The sequence below is a fragment of the Mustela nivalis genome, assembly GCF_964662115.1.
Source record: "Mustela nivalis genome assembly, chromosome: 8".
NCBI lineage: Eukaryota > Metazoa > Chordata > Mammalia > Carnivora > Mustelidae > Mustela > Mustela nivalis.
Window position 1 is genome coordinate 99,188,928 of NC_139027.1, and position 22,736 is coordinate 99,211,663.

A 22,736-nucleotide genomic window follows, 5' to 3' on the forward strand; every position below is an offset into this window, starting at 1 on the left:
TCCAACATTACCGCTAAGATATCAGAGGGTAAAAGTTGATCATAACAAGGTCCTTAGTGCATGGCTGCCTCTACCGCCTCTCCCCCCTGGCAGGGCACGGGGAGAGTGAGGTCAGTGCCTGAGCGCCCGGCAACATACTGCAGGGTGCCTTTCGGGGAGAACTATTTGCGGTTGAGCAGACTCCTCCGTGTCTCATTTCCAGATGACACCCCAAACCTGATCTCAGGGAAATCTTTACAATATTTAATTGCCACCCACACGACTAGGATAGTGGTGTGATATCAGTGATATGAAAAAGACACATTCTAGCTTCTGTCTCTCTGTGGACAGGTCCACCCACCCGCACTCATTTCTGATACGTGGCACAGGATGCAAGTCGGGAAGTAATCGTGAATTGCTGCCCCCAGGAACAGGGATCCTTCTCTCCAGACCACAAGCTTGTCTTGGTGGCCTGGCCTGTAGGATGTCACCTGTCATAGCTTTCCCTCTAGGCCTAAAGAACCATTCCTTTCTTCCAGGCCAAGAACCCCACATCCTTCCCTGCCCAGGCAACCTAGCCTTATCTTTCACCCAGCACCCTGGCTTCCAGGGATCCTTGTTAAGTTACTAAATCGTCCTTTCACCCTTATATTTAAGGGGGAGGGCTTGCATAACCCTGAACTCTTTGGCCTTAGCATTACTTGTCAACTTTTCTCTATTTCTAACTGCATCAACACCTGGTTCTGGACTTCCCAGTCTGTGTCGCCAACCATGGCAGTCCCAGAGGGAGTTATATAGTGGGGTCCAAGAGATAGCAGGTGAAGAGGGAGAAGGCTCCCAATTTTGCACCAAACTGACAAAAAGAGGCTGGGACCTGGGAGTTCTGAGCTTGGGGTCAGTGAGTGCCAAGGGCATTGATAGAACTGGCAGGATCAGGAAGGGGCACCCTGGAAGATGCGTTCACTTCTCAAGATTCCCAGCTCTCCTCAGGAAACAGGAACATTCCCCTGTCCTCTGTCCCCATCCCCAGAAATTCTAGAGCTTGGGATCTGGTGGAGAGCTGCGTACTGAGCCTGAGCAGCCACACTGCAGGAGCCACACGTGGACGCAACCAGCAAAGGAGGGAGCAGCAGTGAGCCTCTTGCCTCCGCAACCCAACCAAAGAGCATCCAGCAGCTCCTAGTCAACCTGTTGAAATGTGTCAATTAGGAGAGCCTGAGCCATATACCCTGGGCTCTCCAGATAGAGAGTGAGGGACACGGGCAAGAATTATCCCTGGAAAAAGAAAACCCAGGTTCAAAAAATGTGAGGATGCTCCCCTCCTGCTGCATGGAAAGCATAGTGCAGTCTTGGGCTCTGGGAGAAGAGGACAGTCAGCACTCTGGCAGGAGGTGGGTAGGGTGGAACTATTTGGAAGATTAAGCCTGTTCAAGACCGTGCAGAGTCGAGTTACTGAAGCGGGGAAGGGGGCGGTTTCAATTAAGGTGGGTGCACAGAGAGAGGAGCTCGGGTGGAGAACTGAGCAAACACAGCATGTGGAGTATCCAGAGCCCCACGCCATATCTGGAGCACAGCCCCCGCCCCCCCCCCCCCGCCTTAGTTCTCTCGGGGAGTTTGAAACCTGTTATCCTCCCACCTAGATTTTCATTGCCTGGATTTCAAGTCGGTTGCTGGAAACCAAAAACATTGGTTTCTAGACCTGAGAACTACAGCATCCATAACCCAGTGCACCCCAAAGACCAGGTGAAGCAGCTAAAGCCATTTTTTTTTTCTTATGTAGGAGAGAAGACAACATGCACGCTCAGAGATGAGCAAATAAAGTCAGAGGTGACACAGTGAGAGCTGGTTCACAAGTGCCCCATCAGGGGAACATCACCCCACCTCTGCTAGTAGAGCGCGGAAGCTGGCAAGGATGTGCAAATAGGTGAAGTCCAGGAGAGCATCTTCTGCTCATTGCCCTGGGCTAAGGCCGTTGGGGCTGGGAGGAATGGTTGGAGGTTTGGGCCCAGGAGTTCTTCATGGTGCCGGAGTCCGCCGGCCCTCAGTTCTCATTCCATATCTCCCTCTCACCCCACCCCTCCAGGAGCCAGCTGCTTGCTGCTGGGACCACACAGCGCTAGCCACAGCCTGCTCACAGCCCAGCCCCTGAAAAAGCTTACAGTTTGTCGCCCCCTGTCGGCCTTCGGCTGGACTCTGCAGGTTCCCGCGGCGGCTGGGCTGGGGGCGAGGTAGTCCAAAGGTGGGGTTGTCGAAGAAAAGGAAGGAAAGCCAACGTCTCTTCCACTTCTCTTGGATGCAGCATGGTTCCCTGCACGACCAAAGGGACGCCAGCATGGTCAGCGCTGAGCCCACAGAGGTAAAAGAAAAAAAAAAAAATCTCAGTTCCATGTGTCTGTTTGCCGGGCTGGGTTTGTCTCGGTTGTTTGGAGCGCCCCGGGCGCACGCAGCCTGCAGCCAAGTGAAGAACGGTTCCCAGGGCGCGGGAGCTGCCGAGCTAAGGGTGCGTGCAGGGACCTGTGATTTGACGGGCCCAGCTAGGGCTGGACGTCCTGAGGGCCGAAGGACGGATTCAAGGGTTCCCGAACGGCCTCGAGAACTGACCCAGAAGGCAGAGAAAGGAGAGGCCGACTCTGTGCCAACATCGTGAATTAAAGTGAGGCAGGAGGAGAGTGCCTGCCACCACCCCCCCAACCCTCCCGCTCCGCCCTAGGGGCTTGGAAGCTGGCGGAGGCTGGAAGGGTCGTTCAGGGTCCTGCTTGGAGTGACGGTCACGCCTACTTTATGTTTCCTGCGTCGCTTTAATTTTTGGTGGGACTTTCTCAGGAAGCCATTTGGGTGCAAACGAAACGTGCCAGTCGCAATAGGCCACGGTGTTCCCGGGAGCCGTGTATTTCGTGGTCTTCGGAAGAAACCTAAACACGCCTATGAAAGCCCGATTCGGGTCTCGCTGGGCTGAAGAAGCAACCTTGGCTTGCTTTTCGGTTCTGCCAGAAAGGACCCGAGGGAGGGAAACACAGGAAGCATCCCAGGAGGGCCCTGGGCAGAGCCTGGGCCTAACGACCAACCGCGGTAGCCAGCAGCCTCCCGCGGGGAACGCGGGATCAGCGCAGGCTCGGAGTGAGCAGGGTCAGAATCCTGGGTCTTCCTTCCGACAGCCGCACCTCCGGCCTGAGGAGCCCCCAGTTGCTCCCGCCTGTGCCGTGGTTCAGCCCAGCCCCCGAGTTTTTCCTCTATGATTTTAAGAACTCTGTCAAACTGGATCTCTTAATTTTATTTTTCAGAAAAGTAGCACGGACTATAAATGTACTTTAATGCACCAGGTTATATTGTGCTCCCCCCCCCCAAAGATTTGCAAAGTCGATCCCACCCATCACACTTAAAAAATGCTAATGGTAAGAAGATATTTGGGAGGAAGCGCTGACCCCGAAGAAGGAATTGCAAATCCTCCGCGAAAGTTTGAACAGCAAACAAGCTCGTCGGAACCGGGAACGTGAGATAAAGGCAATGAAATGCCATTCCGAGTGTCCGCTGTAGCGGGAGGGGGCAGGGGAACGAGAGGAAGGAGGATTCAAGGCCGAATTGGCTCCTTTGCGGGTGGTCCCCGCCGAGTGCTGGCCTGGTGCGACCTCCTCTCCAAGTAGACTCACAGGGAAGTGCGGTGAGGGAGTTGCGCCCTGCACCTGCCGCTCGACTTTAGAATACACACTGCAAAACCAAACGACGGGTGTTGAAAATGGTGCCAATTAGCTTTAAAATAAGAGCCCCAAGAAGAAGCAATATCGTCTTCGACCCGGGTCCCGCCGCTAGTTTCCACTCGGCCTGCTGGTCACCAAGGTGGGCTTGAAGTTCTTTGCCAAGCCTCGCATTTTATTTGCTATCCTGGAAATGTTTATTATCTTAAGCGGGTCAAGTCGGCAGTGGGGGCGGGGTGGGGGCGGATAGCAAGTCATGTCTGACTGCACGGGCTGCTGTTGGAAATGCAAGAGGAGAGAAAAAAAAAATTTGTCACTTTCCTAAAATTAAAGAATAGATGCGTATTTTCCGCGTGAATAACAAAACAGTCCTGGGACCGTTCAAAGAGGTAGGGGGAAAAAATTGAAAAACATCTGCCGTAAGACTTCCACAAGAAATAAACACAGATAAATTGAGCATGGCAAATGAAGATCTAAGATACTTTCTATCCTGTGATGCAGGAATCTAACTACTGCATTTGCAGCATTCCTTTTGGAGTAGAAACGTTTTAAATGTCACATTAGTGTGATAAAAATAAACTATGGAAAAAACATGCGATTTGCAGGAAGGAATGGTTTCTTTGAACCTTCTGCAGGAGCAGCGTCGTTGTCATTATTGCATGTGTTCAAATAAGCACCAAATCCAGGGTTACCTTTTCGCTTAAATCTCGCCTGTTTCCCTGGCCATGGGCATGTCAGATAAGCTTCAACATCCGTTGTAAAATGACCTGTGCTGTTTAATTAGATATATTTCATTTTATTCCATCAACAAAAAATCCTGCACAGGGCTTCAGGCATTAGTCAAAATACCACCTTTGCAGTGAGCTCTCAAAAATGTTTATGTGACAGTGCTAAAAGTCTAAACAGCAATATTAAAGTAGAAATATTTGGGAAACTTTAAATGTCCATGGGGCATATCTCCTGTAAAGAGTATGGTACTTGGAAAAGGAGAGATCCAGGAGTAGCCACATGGGTACAAAAGATAGAAGTGACAGTTTTGAAGGGAAGTGAGAAAGCGAGAAGGTGATGGCATGCCTGCCCGGAAGACGGCTTGTATAGGCAGCAGTGGGCAAGGGTTTCCTGCTGCCTGAGAGGATGCCCCGGTGAATCAGACATGCTCTGTTGCAAATACTGACACATCTGAGACATTCATACTGACCAGCCTAATTGGAACCAGCTTGAAGTGAGCTGCCCTTGAATGCTTTGGAAATTTCTCATCCTCCGTGGATATAGAACCAGGATATGAATGAGGCTGTGGAAACTGGAGGGCAAGAGGAGGGCCCTTTTTCCTGAATTAAAGACAATGCCCAGCCAGTCCGGTTTACCTGAATTTGTCTGGTTTCTTTATAAAAGATCAGTCCTCTTCAGTCTTCTACGTGTGCTTCTACGTGTGTTTGTGTGTGTGTGTTTGTGTGTGTGTAATTCAAGCGCTGGAAACTGGGTAGTGAAGAGGTTTTGCAGAATGATTGTTGTAATAATAAGTTGGGCACAAAAGAGAAAGGAATGCTGAAACCTGCTGTCAGATGATTCTCAACTTCCCTTAGGCAGATGGACACTGAAGCAGGAGTACTGTCCCCATTTTGTTTATGTGTTTCTTGCATGCTTAAAACATTATCATTCATAGTTAGATGTTACTTTAGTTTTTGTATCCTCCGTACTATTTAGAAACGTTGCTATTTTGGAATAAAAGTTTTGTTCCCTAGTTGTGGGTTTGTCTGTAGCATAAGCTTAGAAGTTTTGAAGGCCTCCAGAACTGCATATTCTCAAAGTATGCTCTCCACATTCATTTAATTTTTCATATGCATATTCTGATGCTATTTCTCCCTAGGATGCCGCTTAAATCATTTTCCTTGTCAGAAATCAAGTGTCCTTTATGATGAGCTTTCTTTCACGCACAAATGGGAATTTTACTTGTAACTTTTTACTGGTGGCTTGTAGCTAATCATTGTTTGATAACTTTTTCTGTCTAATTGCTGCGATATCCCAAAGCCTGCTACATATACGTATATATATTTAATATGTCCGCAGCTTGGTGATGGTTTTGATTTTCTCCCCCCTCCCCCTTGTGTATGGGCTATGGAGTTTTATTGAAGACCCGTAATGCCTCCGGTTTTGATTTAGTGTTTTGGAGTTTGTGATCTCATTGCCCGGTATGGAAAATATTAGACAGGGTCTGCAGATTGTATGCAGGGAAACACCCGCATCACCATCATGAGCTCAGTGCTCGTCCCCGGTGCTGCAATAAGCTGACTGCACAGCCATCTAGAATCGATGTTCAGTTTTTATGCCTTTGAATGAAGACCACTTCAGCCAGTCCCGCTTATGCAAAAAGGGTTCTTGAAGACACTGCTTCTCCAGGCGGCTGCACGTTAGAATCCCCAGGGCGCGGGGTGGGGGGGTTGCAGCTTTAGAACATTGATGCCTGCATCCCACCCCCAGAGATTCTGGTTTATTGTTGGGGTACAGCCTGGATGCCAGAATTTTGAAGAGCTGCCCAGGTGACTCTAATGTGCATTAAAGTTTTGAAATCTCTGCCTTAGGGAAGGGACTATAGAATGTGACACATCTTGCTTTTTCAGTTTTCCAGGATTATAATACATGAAAACGTGTTTAAATCCACGTCTAAAACATCCATCCTGTGCATTTTTATACAGTGTCACTCTGGCTCTTGGAAACAGCTGAAAAGGAAGATCATTGCCTTCTCAGTCTGTTTGCTGCTCTAGGCTTGCTGTTGTTTTTTTTTTTTAAAAAAACAAGAACTCTCTGTCTCCCTGTCCCACACAGGTGATCACAGCCTCCTGGTTAAGTGTAACCATCTGCACAGTGAGCTGGGGGCGGGGGCCACCCTGGAGGGAGCAACTGACAACCATTCCTGTTGAAGAAGATGGACTTTGAGAAAGGTGGCAGGGAATCAGAAACGTTACCCCAAAGGAGTCAGAATAATTGCATTGTCCAAGGAGGTGGGAGCCCAGCTAGACTTTTAACATTGTAAAGTAACATTGTATCTGAGACGCCTAACAAAACAGGGCAGGCAAAACCCTCAGGCTTCTAGTAGTATCTAAGGAACACTGAATCTTCAAGTTTTTCTGATCATTGCTCTTATGGTCAGCATTATTTGCCATTCTTTTAGGGTGGACAACTTTTTTACAAAGGCTCTGGTGGTGTTGCATTTTAGACCTCCGGGCTGCTTTCCCACAAGACTGCTGTCTTGGGTATAACAATAGAAATGTCAATATCATGAGGGGAGGGTAAAAAGAGAAGGAGGGAGAAGGTAAGAGAAAGAAGGAGAAATACTTCATGTATCTTCTTTAAAGTCTCAGAAATCAATTAAAAGAAAACTTCTTTTCATTTCATTTATTAACCTCACGTTGATAATAAACATTAAGATTTAGCCTGCTTTATTTGTTGATTTTTATTATTTTATAAGCTTATGCATATTTCAAAATATAAACTGCATGTCATTTTTAAACAAGGTCCAAGAAAAGCTGAGAGTAAGTCTGTTGCTATAGGATCTAAATGTCTTTAATTTTTAAAGTGCAGGTTTTAAAGAACCTTTTTAACCTATAAATTTTTGTTTTTAAGTCAGTGCTACAACTAAGAGAACAGATACACTAATTCCTGTGGGGCCCTTCAGCCTTGTTTATTTTTTTAAATCTTATTCGGGCACCTCTTGAGGAGATCTTAAAATGTACATTTTACAAAGTATCAATCTTGTAAAAAAATTCTTTATATTCATCTACTTTAATAACATTATCCTGTTTATACTGTGTTCTAAGATAATGTTAAAATAATTTAAAGGTACATGAAAATAAATAAGAAGAACAATAAAAACTAAAACTAAAATGATCCAGCATTTCTCAGCAACAACCAGAAGCTTAAAGGCTCCAGGATTGTAAAAAGGCAGTAACAGATGCTGAACACGGACAGAACTGTAGATCTACAAACGGATATGCTGAGAAAATGAATTCTGACAGCGTTTCTAAGCATTCAGACGTTGGCAAAGTGGATAACTGAGTTAATAGCCGTCCGACTGGGAAATACTCAGCATTTGGAATATTGCCTCTTGACAGGCCAGGAGGCGAGAAATTTGCTCCCCTGTAATGGGGCAGGAACAGAGGTGCCGTCCATTTCTCTTTTTGTAATAACACCTCTGGTTGAGCCAAGACTCTGCCTGGTCTCATGTCTCTTCTGTAATTACATTTCACAAAATACAACCCAGGTCATTTTGCAAGGAGCTGGTCTTTGCATGTGTGGGACATGTGTTCGTGTTTGCAATGTCAGCCAACTGATTTGGGCAGAACGAATCTGGCACTTTCATCTTAGTCTTTCTTTAAACTGGGGTGTAGGTAACTCTGGAAGAAGGGCTGCAGAACTGGCTGGGCTTGGAGACCAGCAGAACTTTAATTTGGATGAATAGCCTTAGGTATAGTTTGATGGCGGTTTAATGGCCCCATAGGCTTGAAGTGCTGCTGTCATTTTAAGCTGTACTCACCCTGCCCTTCATCACAGAGCGAATGGGGATTTAATTTGATAGCTCTCTGTTCTCACTGGGCCTTTAGAGCCTTTATTTGTGTCTCTAATATTTAAGCGGATGGGAAGGTTGGGGAAATTTATGATCAGATGTGATTAGAGCTACTATTCATGGCAGGATCGTGTGTTTTTAATTGTGGAGTTGGTGCAGAGGGTCTATAACTTCTCTTTAAGCCTCGCTATCTATTGAATCAAAAATGCGCATGCAACTCCAACTCAGAAAATGACCTGGCTACGTAAAGCACAACATTGATGAGCCTGGGCTTTTATTAGTTCTAAAGTCCCTGTTGGAATCCAGGCCCCCTGGGTCTCTGTGGGCTCACCTACAAGAGAGGGTCATCGTGAGGATTAACTGCTCCAACTCTGGGAAATGCTTCACAACAGGAGGTGGTTAATCAGTGGCCATTGTTCTCATTACATTATTTTTCCATATTTTTAAGAAACTAATACATTTTAATTTTTGTCTCTTTTCTGGGACATCTGTTAGACATGCAGTGGGTGATTTGCTAATAGAAATATTTATAAATCAAGCTGTATTAAATTGTGTCTTCAGAAGAAAACAGCTTAAAGCATTTTCCTGAGTTTCTGTTTGTTTGCCACATTCTTTTGTGGTTCGGAGGCACGGGACTGGCTCAGGGCACTGTAGTGACACCCGCTGGGGAGATGGGGTCTACTGTCAAAGGAAGGCAAGTAACCAGAGGTGTCAAGTGCCAGTTGTAAACTCTCCAGTTTGAGAAAAGTAAGGACGAAGGAAATCAATAGTTGGCCCAGAGTTTTCCAGTAACATTGGAGAACTGTGGTTTTTGTTGCAGCCAGTTCTTCTGGAAATGTTGGGCCCTGTGCTAAACAGGATCCTGGGCCTGTTCTGGCTTTACCGGCTGTAATGTCACTCTCTTCCTTTGTCAGAGATAAGAAGACCTTTTACTTCTGTGTTTACTTTCTTGCTCTTTTGTCCTGAGTGGAAGGTTTTTCCCTTGATTGTCTGCCTTTTAAACATGTTCTTTCTCCCAGAGGAAGTGGCCTTCACAGGGAATAAGCCTAGTGTCTTATGAACCAAACCCAAGGTTTTGGTCTCCCCACAGAGACCCCTGCTTTGATGGCATGTCCCTGGCTGAATGAATTCACAAATTACCACAAATTACCATTTCTCCCCCAGAAATTCACATATCTCTTGAGTTGTGCCACATTTTTAATTTTTCCCCATGCCCTAAAGTGCCTCAAATCCAAGATTTTGGTAATGTGGTACCTTCTGTTCTTATAAAGGTCAGTACCCTTGAGATAACCAGGCTGCTTGTTATTTATACCTCATTCATGGAGGCAGAGTGCTTTAGTGTTCTGATGGCCTCTGTTTGTTGTACGGCAGGTGCTTTATGTACTGCAGTGGGCACTGTTGGGTGCTGCCCAGATGCCTCACCCACCATGCCATCCAGCTCTGAGACATTCACCTCTGCCACTATGAGTGCTGATGCCAACAGTTTGCAGCTAAGCCCCCTTCCCATTTCCCTGGGCTGATGACAGCCGTCACACCCACACAGACATCCCCTTTCTGGGGGGGATGTGGTGGTACTAAGTCTCAAAGAAGGGCACCTGTGAAGGACTATCTCAGTGCCAGAGTTCAAGGGGGACAGTGAAGGCTTTTGTTGCCACTGCATCACAACCAATCCTCTCCCCTAGCTCCACTGTGGACCCTTGTCCCTCAGAGGTGTCAATCCCCAAGATATTCTGCAATAAAACTCCCACCAAAAATTCCAACTCAGCCTGCTTCGTGGAGCCCAACCCATGACGTATATTACCTCTTTTGCTGATCGTGTGGGTTTGTTCCAAAGATGAAGGGTGAAGGCATGGAGCAAATATCATTGCCACCAAATCACAGAGGGATGGAAGCCGGGGTGGTTTCCAACTGCCCCACCATCCTCCTGCCCAACTGAGGGAGCTGCATTAAGCAGGTGGCAGTTCTCAGAGAAGGGAAATTATTTAGGAGGGAGCTGGGGAATCTCTAGCAGGGCCATCTCAGATTAACATCAGGGTTCTTAGAATCTGAGAAGCAAGAGAAAAGCACTAAGCATGAAGGCATTGGGGTGGGGGGGCTCGGAGACAAAGGCAGTGGTTTAAAACTGTGGTCTGGCTCTGTTTCCAATGTATGTAAATTTCTGTAATGAAAATACAACGGAACTCCTAGGGTCTCAATGAATTAGAATTAAGGACTATGAACTGTGTTGGTGGGCTTGTACCAGCTCTAAAAAATAGTTTCACCAAGCAAATTAATCAACTAGCATCGATTACAAGGGAAACTTATATCTACTGAAAAATAAAATGACTTTCAGACTCTTTAGAAGGGTTGCATTAATGGGTACTTCATTTGCAAAAATATAAAGTTCTTTCTACAATTAATGCTTGGGTGGTAATTCAGGGCTTAGGATCAAGATGTAGTTATTGTCCCTTATAGACTTTATGTTCTGGTCACCTGTTTCTTAAACTTGCTTAGGCATCTCCAGCTGGTGCTTGGCCATGGGATAGAGGGAGCTGCCAGCCATGGGAAAGCACATCCTCCTGAAATGTTAATCTCACCTAATGATTTTGGAAAATAACATTATTTTTATATCAAAACAAACATGGACCCTATGTTTCTAGCAACATCACTTACAATAGCCAAATTTGGAAGCAGTCCAAGTGTCCATTGACGAATGGATAAAGAAGAAATATATATATATATATATATATATATATATATATATGCATTGGAATATATAGATATATGCAATGGAATATTACTCAGCCATAAAAAGCATGAAATCTTACCATTTGCCAAGACCTAGGTGGAGCTAGAAAGTATAATGCTAAGCAAAATAAGTCAGAGAAAGACAAATACCATATAATTTCACTCATATGTGGAATTCAGGTAACAAGGGGTGCCTAAATGGCTCAGTAGGTTGAGCATCTGCCTTGGGCTCAGGTCATGACCCCAGGGTCCTGGGATTGAGCCCTGAGTTGGGCTTACTGCTCAGTAGGAAACCTGCTTCTCCCTCTCCCTCTCCGCCTCCCCCAGCTTGTGCATATGTGCACACTCTCTTTCTCTTCCTTTCTGTCAAATAAATAAAATCTCTTAAAAAATAAGTAATGAAACAAATGAGCAAAGGAAGAAAAAAAAACTAACAGAGAGACAAACCAAGAAACAGATTTTTAACTATAGAGAACAAACTGATAGTTACCAAAGGAGCGATGGGTGGGGGGATTGGGGAGATAGGTGATGGGGATGAAGGAGTGCACTCATCATGATGAGCATTGAACGATGTATGGTATTGTTAAACCACTACATTGTACACCTGAAACTAATATAATACTGTATGTTAACTATACTGAATTAAAATCAAATATATATTTTTAAAAAACAAAAATTTTCTTCCTAAAAAAAAAAAGCCAAAAACCAAAAAACAAGCATGGATTCTTCATGACACAGGATACAAAATTTTTGCCCATTTGAAGAACAAAATAGATGTCACTCTGGAGCCTATGGGCATCAGGGAGAGTGCTGTGGTGGACGTCTCTGAGCCCCACTGCAGGCAGAGCGAATCAGAGGTAAAAACATAGTTCCGAGGTGGAAGAGGTCACAGATGGCTAGGGGCCACTGGGCGTTCGGGGAAGGAGTTAGTTTCTGAGATCAGCCTTAAATGGGTGAGTGGATTTTGACAGGTGGAGGCCCAGAGAGCTAAGGAGGAGCAGGAAGGGCCTTTCCAGGAAAGATAAGTGAGCAAAAGGAAGGTCATGGGAAAGCAGGGGTGAAGATTAAACAGTTTGGTTTGGGAGGGAAGCAGGGCCCCACACAGAAAGTGGTGGCAGGGAAAGCAGGATGGGGCATGGAGGTGGTGCAGTGGAGGCCTTGGAAAATTAGTCAAGAGGCAGCTGTGGAATTTGGGGGCCCCACGGGGAGAAACTGCTGAGCTGAGCCCCAAGTCCTAGAGGGAATAGTACTGGCTTCAGAACCCAGACTGTGCAGACCGAGGGTGACTGCCGGCTCCCCTACTTTCCTCCTGTGGACAAGGCATCAAACCTATGGTTTTGCCATCTGGAAAATGGGATCACAATAGAACTTGTTTCTTGAGGATGCCAGGAGGTAATGAGATGAGGAAGATAAGGCACTTAGTACAGTGTCAGCTGCATAGCAAGTGTTCAATAAATGTTATAGTAACAATTATTGGTTATAATGATACATGACACTTTTAATATAACATATACTGGCTATGATGGTTCTCAAGACAAATGAGTGAGAAATCAAGAGAAATCCAGATGAGCTGGGAAGGCCAGAGAGGAAAGCCACACAGGCAGGCATTTTGCTCTGCTAACTGTAAAACACTCTAAGTTATTCACTAAGGCAGAATTTCTGCAAGCCTCAGCCTGCTGGCCTCCAATATATTTATCCCTGGAGAACAACAGGACGTCATTTTTAAAATCCTTTTTAGTTGAGGTATGCTTTCAAAATGTTCTCCCCCACCATCCCACCCCCACACCCCAAAGTGCCACCCGAAACATTCAGAATGGGAGCAGCCACTGGACAGCAAAATGGTGCTTTAGGGATAACCTGGAGGGTCCAGGGGCGAGAGGGAAGCATCATATGAAAATCATCATATCCAGGGCCTGCCTGGAGATTGATGAGCCAGGCCTGTGGGTGGGACCACTTACACCTACCAGTACAGTTCTCTTCCCTGAGGACATTACACACCTTTGAGACCATGGACTACTCATTCTTTAAAATTTGACTTTGGGGCGTCTAAGAGGCTCAGCCGGTGAAACAGCTGACTCTCGATTTCAGCTCAAGTCATGATTTCAGGGTCCTGAGATCAAGCCCTGCCTGGGACTCTGTGCTGAGTGTGGAACCTGCTTGAGATTCTCTCCTTCTCCCTCTGCTCCTGCTCACCCTCCCACTCCCAAGTTTGTCCTCTCCAGACAAACAAACAAATAATTTTAAGTTGACTTTAGTTTTTGTCAATAGATAAGACATTCATATGACCCAAGGGTCTAAAAGTTATAAAAAGCATCCCTTTGAGAAGTCTTGTTCTTATCCACAGCCTGCCCTGTCCCCTCTCTGAAAATTACAGGGACACATTCTTGTTATTTGTTTTTGTGTTCTTTTATGCAAATACATGCGAAGAAGAACACATAGTCTTTCCCCCCTCTCTTCCACGAAAGGCAGCGTGCCAGGCACATTGCTCTGCCTGTGGCTGTTTTCACTTATCTTGGAGATCTTCTATGTCAGCACATTAAGAACTTCACGTTCTTTTCTTAGTAGCTGCATAGTGTTCCACTGTCTGAGTACCAGAGTTTATTCAGTGTTTGAATTATGTCCAATCTTTTGCTATGTTGTCGTACACAGGTATGCATCTGTGGGATATATTCCAGAAGTGGAATTTCTGTGCCAAAGGATATATGCATCATAATCTTGATAAATACTGCCAAATGGTCCTCCATGAGAGTTGTGCCATTTTGCACTTCCCAAAGCAACTTTTTTCAGCCAATCTTTAGGGGTTGGATGGTGTATTGTTGTGGTTATAGTTTGCATTTCTCTTTATATGCACGAGATGGAACATCTTATCACGTCTTGAAGGCATTTTGCAGTTCTTTTTTCTGTAAATGTCTGTGCCCATTTTTATATTGGGTCGTTGGCTCTTTTCTCAGTTTCTAGGAAATCCTCATTTAATAGGGAGATTCACACTTTATCTGTAATATAAGAGGCAGATTTTTTTCCCCAGTTTCTCACTTGACTTTGACTTTGTTTATGGTGATTTTTTTTTTTTTCACAAAGAGATTCTTGACTTCTAGGAATTGGATTTTTCCTTTTTCCTTTAATTTTATGAGTTCTGGATTTTGTGTCACCATTAAAAAAGCTTTCCTCCCTCCATGATACAAGCCTTTCATGCTTTCATCTGGTACTTTCCTGGCTCCATGTTTTACATTTAATCTATGACCCACTTGCCATTCCCCTTGCGTATACATGGTTGCCCAGTGTCTCCTAAAATGCCCCCTCTGACCATGCTGATCTTCAGTAGAAGACGTCCAGTGCTCTCCAGCCCTCCTGGGCAGCACCTACGCTAAGTAACCCCATTGGTTCACTTCCACAAATGGCCCAGTTCAATGTCACCAAAGAAAGAGAGAAGCTCCTGTCTCACAGCCCCAACCAACTAAGTCATTCTCCCCAGTGGGCAGCCCCGCAGTGGGGTCCTCCCTTTCCTAGGATCACTATGCTGCCTCAGGAAAGTAGCAGAGTAAAACTAACAACAGGAGTAATATCATTTTTTAGTTAATCTTGTCATGCCCAAGGCACTGCTCCAAGTGCTTTATATATATACAAAATATTGAACACACAGAGCCTAAGCTACATGTGTTCAAAAAATTTTTATTATTTGCACTTCTATCTTCATCTTGTCTTGCGTCCCTATATGAGCTCTCTGTCTTTTGATGCTAGTCTGTTTGCTGTATCTGAAACATGTTAGAGTTCAAAAATTGTCTTCAGGCCTTTCACGAAAGGTGAAAAACTGTCCATTGATAAGACTGACAGCACTTGAACCCAACAACCAATCTTATCACAAAACGAGGAAGAGCCAGACCATGCCTGTCTCCATATGTTGCAGTAGGAAGCCGCAGGCCTGAAGAGTGAGCCTGAGTCTGAGCAAAACTCTAGATCAAATTGCCAACTTACAGGACATGAAAGATAAATATTGTTATTGAATGACCTCATGAGGATGCAATTAGTCAAATCCAAAGTGTTAGAAACACTACACATGTAAGTGATGTAATTTATTCAATAAATAGATGGCAAGTGATACCTGGGTGGCTCAGTGGGTTAAGCCTCTGCCTTCGTCTCTGGTTATGATCCCAGTGGCCTGGGATCGAGCTTTCCCCTCTCTCTCTGTCTGCCTCTCTGCCTACTTGTGATCTCTGTCTGTCATATAAACAAATAAAATATTTAAATAAATAAATAAATGACAAGTTTTAAAAAGAGAGAAAATATAGGAGGACCCGGCTTAGTCAGTAGAGTATGTGATCTTAATCTCAGGGTCACAAATTCAAGTTCCATGTTGGGCATGGAGAATACTTAAAATAAATGTAAAATAAGACATTGAAAAGAGAGAACATAAAATAAATAAAAATTAAATTAAGATACATCAAAGACCCCAAAGAGTTAGATCAGCCAATAGAAAGAATTGACCTTGACCAAATCCTGATTCAAAGAAAACAACTGCAAAAACTCATTTATTGACCAAACATGGAAATAGGCACACTGACAAGATACAAAAAGATAAAATCCTCATCTCTTAGCTGTATATACTAAAACATTTACTGATAAAATGGCATCAGGGATTGACTTTACCACAATCTAGCAAGTGTACCTGTACTCTAGCACATTTCTTACCATGCACACTACATCAGAAGCTGTTCAGTCACGATGCAGGTCCTATGTCTTTCCACTGGGCCTCAAGCACTGAGTTTCCAAGAGGCATTTGCTGAATTTTTCCAGCACAGAATTACATGAGCATAGGAGCATAACTTGGTTTCCCAATGCCCCTCAGTATGAGCGTTACCTCTAGGCAAGTTGGGTCACATGAATCAGATAAGACACAGGCAGTTTGATGAGAGTTGACATTCTTAGTTTTTCATTGAAGACATGATCAAGCCTATTTTTAATATCCAGTATCTTCCCCACAGGAGTGGGAAAATAGTGGTAGCAAAAGCCACCTACCCCTTTCTTAAGTGTTTGAGGCATACGAAAGTAAGAAAATTTATGTGGTCAATTTCAAATGGTTCTTAAAACTTGTTTTGTTTTGTTCCCGAACATGGCTGAAGTCAAATGGTTCTCCAAAGAATGTCCAGTCAACCATTCTGCACCTGCTGCTAAATGTCAACTTCCTGTTCACCTATAATTTATAGATCTACAATTTCTGTTCATGTATAACATGTAGATCAAAATTTTGAGACTAAGTCTATACATATAATATGAAGCATACTTTTCTAGTGTTGATTTAATCACCACATCACCATGGGGAATACTAAAAAACTTATCCATTAGTATTCCCTGTGTGATATCCCTGAGCATAATCTTTCCTAGACCTACTCCCCATTTATCTTTCTTAAAGAACTGGCCTGGTTTGGGGCAACTTAGTTAAGTGTCAGACTCTTGATTTTGGCTCAGGTCATGACCTCAGGGTTGTGGGATCAGGCCCTGTGTCAGCCTCCATCCTCAGGGTGTAGTCTCTTTGTCCCTCTCCCTCTGCTCCTCCCTCTGCCCCTCCCTCTGCCTCTCTTGCTCTCTCTCTTAAATAAATAAATGAAATATTGAAAAGAAAAAAAAAAGAACTGGCTTGCTTCTCTCCAATGCAGAATTCTATAACCCATTCTGTTTTCCCCAAAGTTTAATGTTCATCTACCACAATTATATTGGATATCATCACTGGAGCACTTATTTCCTTTTGTAGAGGTGTTGGGGAAGCAGAGGGAGAAGTAGAGAGAGAATCTTAAACAGGCTCCTAGCTCAGCACAGAGCCTGATGTAGGGCTTGATCTCACAAACCTGAGGTCATTGCCCAAGCCAAAATTAAGTCAGATGCTTAACCGATTGAGCCTTCCAGGTGCCCTCTTTTCTTCTTCTCCTTCTCCTCCTCCTCCTTCTTCTTCCTCTTCCTCTTCTTCCTTCTTCCGACTTTCTTTCTTCTTTCTTCTTTTTTTTTTTTTTAAAGATTTTATTCATTTGTCAGAGAGAGCGAGCGAGAGCGAGCACAGGCAGACAGAGTGGAAGGCAGAGTCAGACGGAGAAGCAGGCTCCCTGCAGAGCAAGGAGCCCGATATGGGACTCGATCCCAGGACGCTGGGATCACGACCTGAGCCGAAGGCAGCCGCCCAACCAACTGAGCCACCCAGGCGTCCCACTTCTTTCTTCTTTTTTTAAAGTAAGCTCTAGGCCCAATGTGGGGCTTGAATTTGTGAACCAAAATCAAGAGTCACAGAGTCACGTGCTCCACCGACTGAGCCAGCAGACCTGCCTGGAACATTTATGTCATAATCCTTTTGTGACCTTGCTATTTTATTGGTATTATTGATATGGAACCCTATTGCATACTAACATAAAATAAAAACAAGATTCTGTATTTTCAGGGAAGCTTGACTGTGTGGTAGCAGCCAGACCCTGCTGGGTATGATGGTGACAAAGTCAGGTGTTGATGTGGTAGAAGACAAAGATGAGTGATGGCCTGGTATTTGGGGGAAGTTTTTCCTCTATTGATAATGGTCCTGGGTAAAACAGCTCTATCTGTGAATACATTTTTTACCTCTGGAATGGGACATCAATCATCTCATTGCATGTGCTTCCCTCATCTCTTGGCTCACAGGTTTTTTATGGGCCATGGTGGACAGACAAGAGAGCACCATGTTATTCCTGATAACCACAAGCAGATTCTGCCTACTGCTCCACAATGAAGGAAGGCAGCAACCACGGCAGGGTGTAAAGCTCAGATACAGCAAGGCCATGTGCACCATGGCCTTAAGGGTCATCAGCCCTTTTTGATGCTTTGCTTCACCTGCATGTGAATTGTCCCTGGTCATCACCACTCCCATACCAGAGCTGCCCTAGCCAAGAGCACCCACTGAGAAAGAGCTGCCCAGGATGGGCGTCTTGGGTGTCAGCTTACCCAGTGAGTGAAGTGTGCTCCTATAAGCCTGCTTTGCAGCAATCCCAGGAGCACTGGGGAGGAAAAAAGATGGTCTTTAATATTCCCAGTTAGGAATATCCTGCCTTGCATTAAACTGACAGTTCAGGTCATGAAGTTCATAGAATTTGAACTCTGAATTTCATAAGAGTTGAAAAGCTTCCTGATATTGAAAAAGACTGATAAGAAATAAAGAATGAGAATGAAGTGCTTTTTTTTTTTTAAGATTTTATTTGTTTGTTAGAGAGAAAGAGAGACAGAGCGCAAGCACAGGCAGACAGAGTGGCAGGTTAGAGGCAGAGGGAGAAGCAGGCTCCCTGCCAAGCAAGGAGCCCGATGTGGGACTCGATCCCAGGACGCTGGGATCATGACCTGAGCCAAAGGCAGCTGCCTAACCAACTGAGCCACCCAGGTGTCCCGAGAATGAAGTGCTTTTAAATTAAGTCTGCTTAGAGGGAACATGCCTTCTGTCCATGTGCCTTTTTTGTGCCAGACATTATTTTAAGCATTTGTAAGTAATACCTTATGTGAGCCTCACATCAGCCCTTGGAGTTTAAACTAATGTGGAATTAGTTTCCTACTGTACAGATGAGAATATTGAGGCACACATAGGCCGATGTGTCCCTGGCCACACAAACCAGGAAGTGGCTAAGCCAGGATTTGAAACTGGCATCTGCCTCCAGGGTATACATTTTTTCCCTATGCTATGAAGATGGAAGCATTGAGAAACAGGCACTCTGTTCTCAGTTAAGAAGGCTTCATCCCTCCTTTGAGATCTATTACACAGTCCACCCAGAATTTCCCAGGACTGATTTCTGGCCAGCTATCCAGGTCCTGAATGTCTCCTGCACACTCTATGGCTTCTCACCTGGAAATGTGTTGACTGCTCACTTGTACCCTCACTGGGAGGTGGCTGGTGGGAAGCCAGATGATGGTAGGCAATTGGGAAATTTGGCTAAGGCTGGTTTCAAAACTAATTGGTAGAGGAGATGCTTGCTTGAAGGTGATTTATAAAGTGAAAACCTGGAATAATTTGAATATTTCAATTATACATCCATTACTTTTTGACTGGAGGCTTGGGTCCTGCGGACAACAGGTCCCCAAAGCCCTAAGATTGATTAAGAAACTGTGTCTGTATATTTTATTGGGAGAGTATCCTTTGTTTTCATTATATTGTTAAAGAATTTAACTAAAGAAAAAAAATCTAAAACCATTATTTTCTTTGTTTTTCAAACTTGTGGATAAATGAAAGTTTATTGTTAAATAGGCTTGGTGACAAGTAAAAAATCACTTGAGGTAGCACAGCAAGTTTTATTGTTTTTACCAGGAATCAACTTAGCCTCTCCAAAGACACGTTGAACTTGGAATCAGAAGACATTGGTTATGGAGCCAACTCAACCACTGACCAGCATGTGCCCCAAGGATAGTTGTTACTGCTCCTTCTCAGCCAGCTTATCTGTGAAGGAGCATATCAATATCTGCCTTGCCTACTAACTACGGTGGTTCCGTTGTGGGTCTAAAAATTATAAAATTGCCTTGAGAAGTACTTGGACCCCAGTGAATGTCCCCCAGAGTCAGTATATAATTCTGTTTTAAGCTTTGGGGAGTGATGAAAGATAAGCAGTCATCCTAACTCACTGAATACCCCATAGATCTTTTCCTTCCCTGAAAGGTGGGCATTGGAAAGAGATTCACTTGTCCTTTCTTAGGTTGGATGTTGGGAAACACCACTGTTTTCCCAGGTTGCAAATACTCTGGCCTCCCCAGGAACCCAAGAGCTGTGATGCAGAGAGGGGAGAGCCTTGGTGCTAGGGCATGTGAAAGCCTGGGTTTCCTTCATCTTATGGAGTCAATGGCTTGGCCACAGCTCCATCTCAGGTTATGAATCACACTGACCAGGCAGGAGTAAGGTGGGGTTACAGTACCTGGGCAGGGCCTAATCTTGCCCAGAAATTGCTAACTGAACATGGCCACTGCTTACAAACTCAGGCTTCCCTGGCAACAGCAGCTACTGAGATTCATTCATTTCAAGGGCCCAAAATCCAGTGATCAATCAAGCCCATGTTGAAGAGCCCCCTCTTAAGCCCCATAAGGCTTCAGGGTCTCTGTTTGGAAAAAATGTATATTCTTTGGTCTGGTGGCTTTGTATCACTGAATCTAATGACTGTTTCTATTTAATTTTCAGATGCTTAATTACAGTGGAACACTTCAACACCATTAAATTAAAACAAGCTACTAGCTCATTCTTGATTGTGGCCTGGCACACTTCCAAATGACGTTTACAGCAATATCAGATATTTAATTCATACCACACATTTTGCTAACTTCGGAACAAAACAGGAAAATGCCTTCCACAGATTCATTTATGAACTAGGAACACTTCCACCGGGGAGAGGGTTGGTGCAGTGTGTCCCATCTGCTAATGAGTTTTTAGTGTTTCGAGGAGACCAGAGTCCCTTTGCTTGTGGCATAATGATTTTCCAATTTGGTTTTCATAAGAACTGCTTATATTACATTTTGTGAAAAGTAATGAAATTACACATTTCTTGTAATCATGGTCTTATTTACATGGTCACATGACCAAGCCTATTATTTGGACTTTGGCAAATGAGCAGACATGCCATTAATCCCCAGGCTTTTGTGTGGAAAGCAAGCTTTTTAGGTGCCATGAACCCCTGCAATACACAGGTATGGCTGTATGAAGGGAGTTAAAGCCAACATAAGGCCCCTGTAAGATAATATTCTTTGGGAATGGATGTTAAGAGTTAGTTTGTGTCTTTACAACATCAGTCATATGGGTATTGTTTGCATCTGACAGTTTTTCTTTTAAGATTAATGTGCTTATGAAAACCTTGTGCGTTACTCTACCAGGCAAGCTTGAAATCCATCAGCATTACCATCGGAATGACACAATGCTGGGGGAGCAAACCAAATGACAAACAGAATCTGGTTTTCAGAGGCCAGTGTGTGTTGAAGAGAAATGATCTGAAGCCAAATTTGGCCTCCTTCCATAAATTCCTCTTGCTGTACTATTGGCACAGTCCACAGAGGGTGGGGGCTGGGGGAGGGCAGATGAACATGGAAGGGGGGACAGCACCTCAGGGAGAGGGGCGTCGGAAAGGAAGCATGATTGATTGGAAAACTTGAACTTTATAGCAAACAATAATCATATGTAAAACCAAGTTGGAGAGAAAAACTTCATGAAAAATGGGACTTTTTCTGGATCATTAGGGAAAGTCGTTTCTAACATCACCATTTGACATGTGGTTGGTGATACACCGTTGAAATACATGATGGGAAAGTTCAACATCTGCTTGGATTGGGGAAATAGGAACAGAAAAGGGGGACAGTGGCTTAAGGGGAAGAGGACGGCAAAGGACCTCAATTGTATAAAGAGCCTCTACATTCTGCAAAGGGACACATGAGCTCATGAGAAGAAGCTAGGTCTCTAGGACACAAGGAAATCAAATTGATGGCCAGCTTGAGAAACCATGATGTCTGTGGAAGCAGGAAATGTGTCGGGTGCTTGCAGGGCTCAGGATGAACAATCCTATACACTGGAAAAGGAATGAAAAGAAAGACAGGCTGGCAAAACCCCATCCCAGGCATGTGAGTTAATAGTCCACTAAGCTGGGAAGGGTGAAGGGATTCTCACCCATCCCCTCCCATCATTTGGCTACCATCTTTCTTGATTTCAGACAGTTTCACTTTGCCCCAGCTTGGCCAGATCCTGCTTTCTCAGCTCAGAAAGTGGGTGGCCAGAAATGGAAGCAAGCAGCCCTCTGAGTTTCCTTGTTCTTCTTTCTCAGTCCCAAATCACTTCCAAATGCAGCAGCCCCAGTGGAGCACCAGGAGATCTGCTGCCTGCAGCCACCGCACTTTGGAGATGTGATGAATCGGCGGGACCCCAAGGCAGCCGTTGTCAGCAGAGCGGGCTGTCACAGCCTGGGGGAATGAGAGAGCACTGCACACCCCTCTTGGCCCAGGCCAGCCCTCCCCAGCACACACACAGCTTCAGGTGGGTGTTGCCTGGCGTTTTGGCTTGGGAGAAGCTGCAGAAGCCCAAGTGTCTGAACTGGACAATAGATCAAGAGTGAAGAAGATGGAAGTGGCAGAAAGAGGAACCAGAGAGAACATTTCATCAATTGCCTGGGACATTCCTAGACATCGCATCTGGGGAGCCCCTTCCCAGCTCCAGACCTTAGCAAAGCTTGTGTGTGAGTGCAGTTCAGACTGGCTGCCCTAGAAGCGACTTCTCAACAGTCTGCATGCACAGCTCTGTAACTTTCAAGGAAAGGAGAGATGCTGGTGCCCATGGGCTGCAGCCCTCTCTCTCTCTACTCCCCAGCTGCCCCATCTGCAGGACAGATGATGGTCATCCTTGTGTACGTTTGCTGGGTGGGCTACTTAGCGTGTCCAGAGGGTTTTGAAAACAGAAATTATTATAATGCAAAAATGTCTTCACCTTCGCTTCTCATGTAACTGGAGCGTATTCCTATGATAACCTCCCCCGCCACCACCACCACCGGCAATTTCTTTTCCATGGAGGTGGCTCTCTTCAAAGCCAGCACTGCAGGGAGAAGCAATGGTCCGGAACTGGGTGAAACCTCTGTCAGGGTCATTTTATTTTAATCTACACGTTTTCTGGGAGGGTGGCGGCCAGGCGAAGGGATTTATTGTTCCAGGTTCCTTCCTATCACTCACCCCCAACCTTCCCCTGAGCACGTCATTAACAACCAGCACCTCTATCTTCATTGGCAAAATGGGAGCAACACAGTGACCACAGAGGCAGAAGGTTGGCTGTG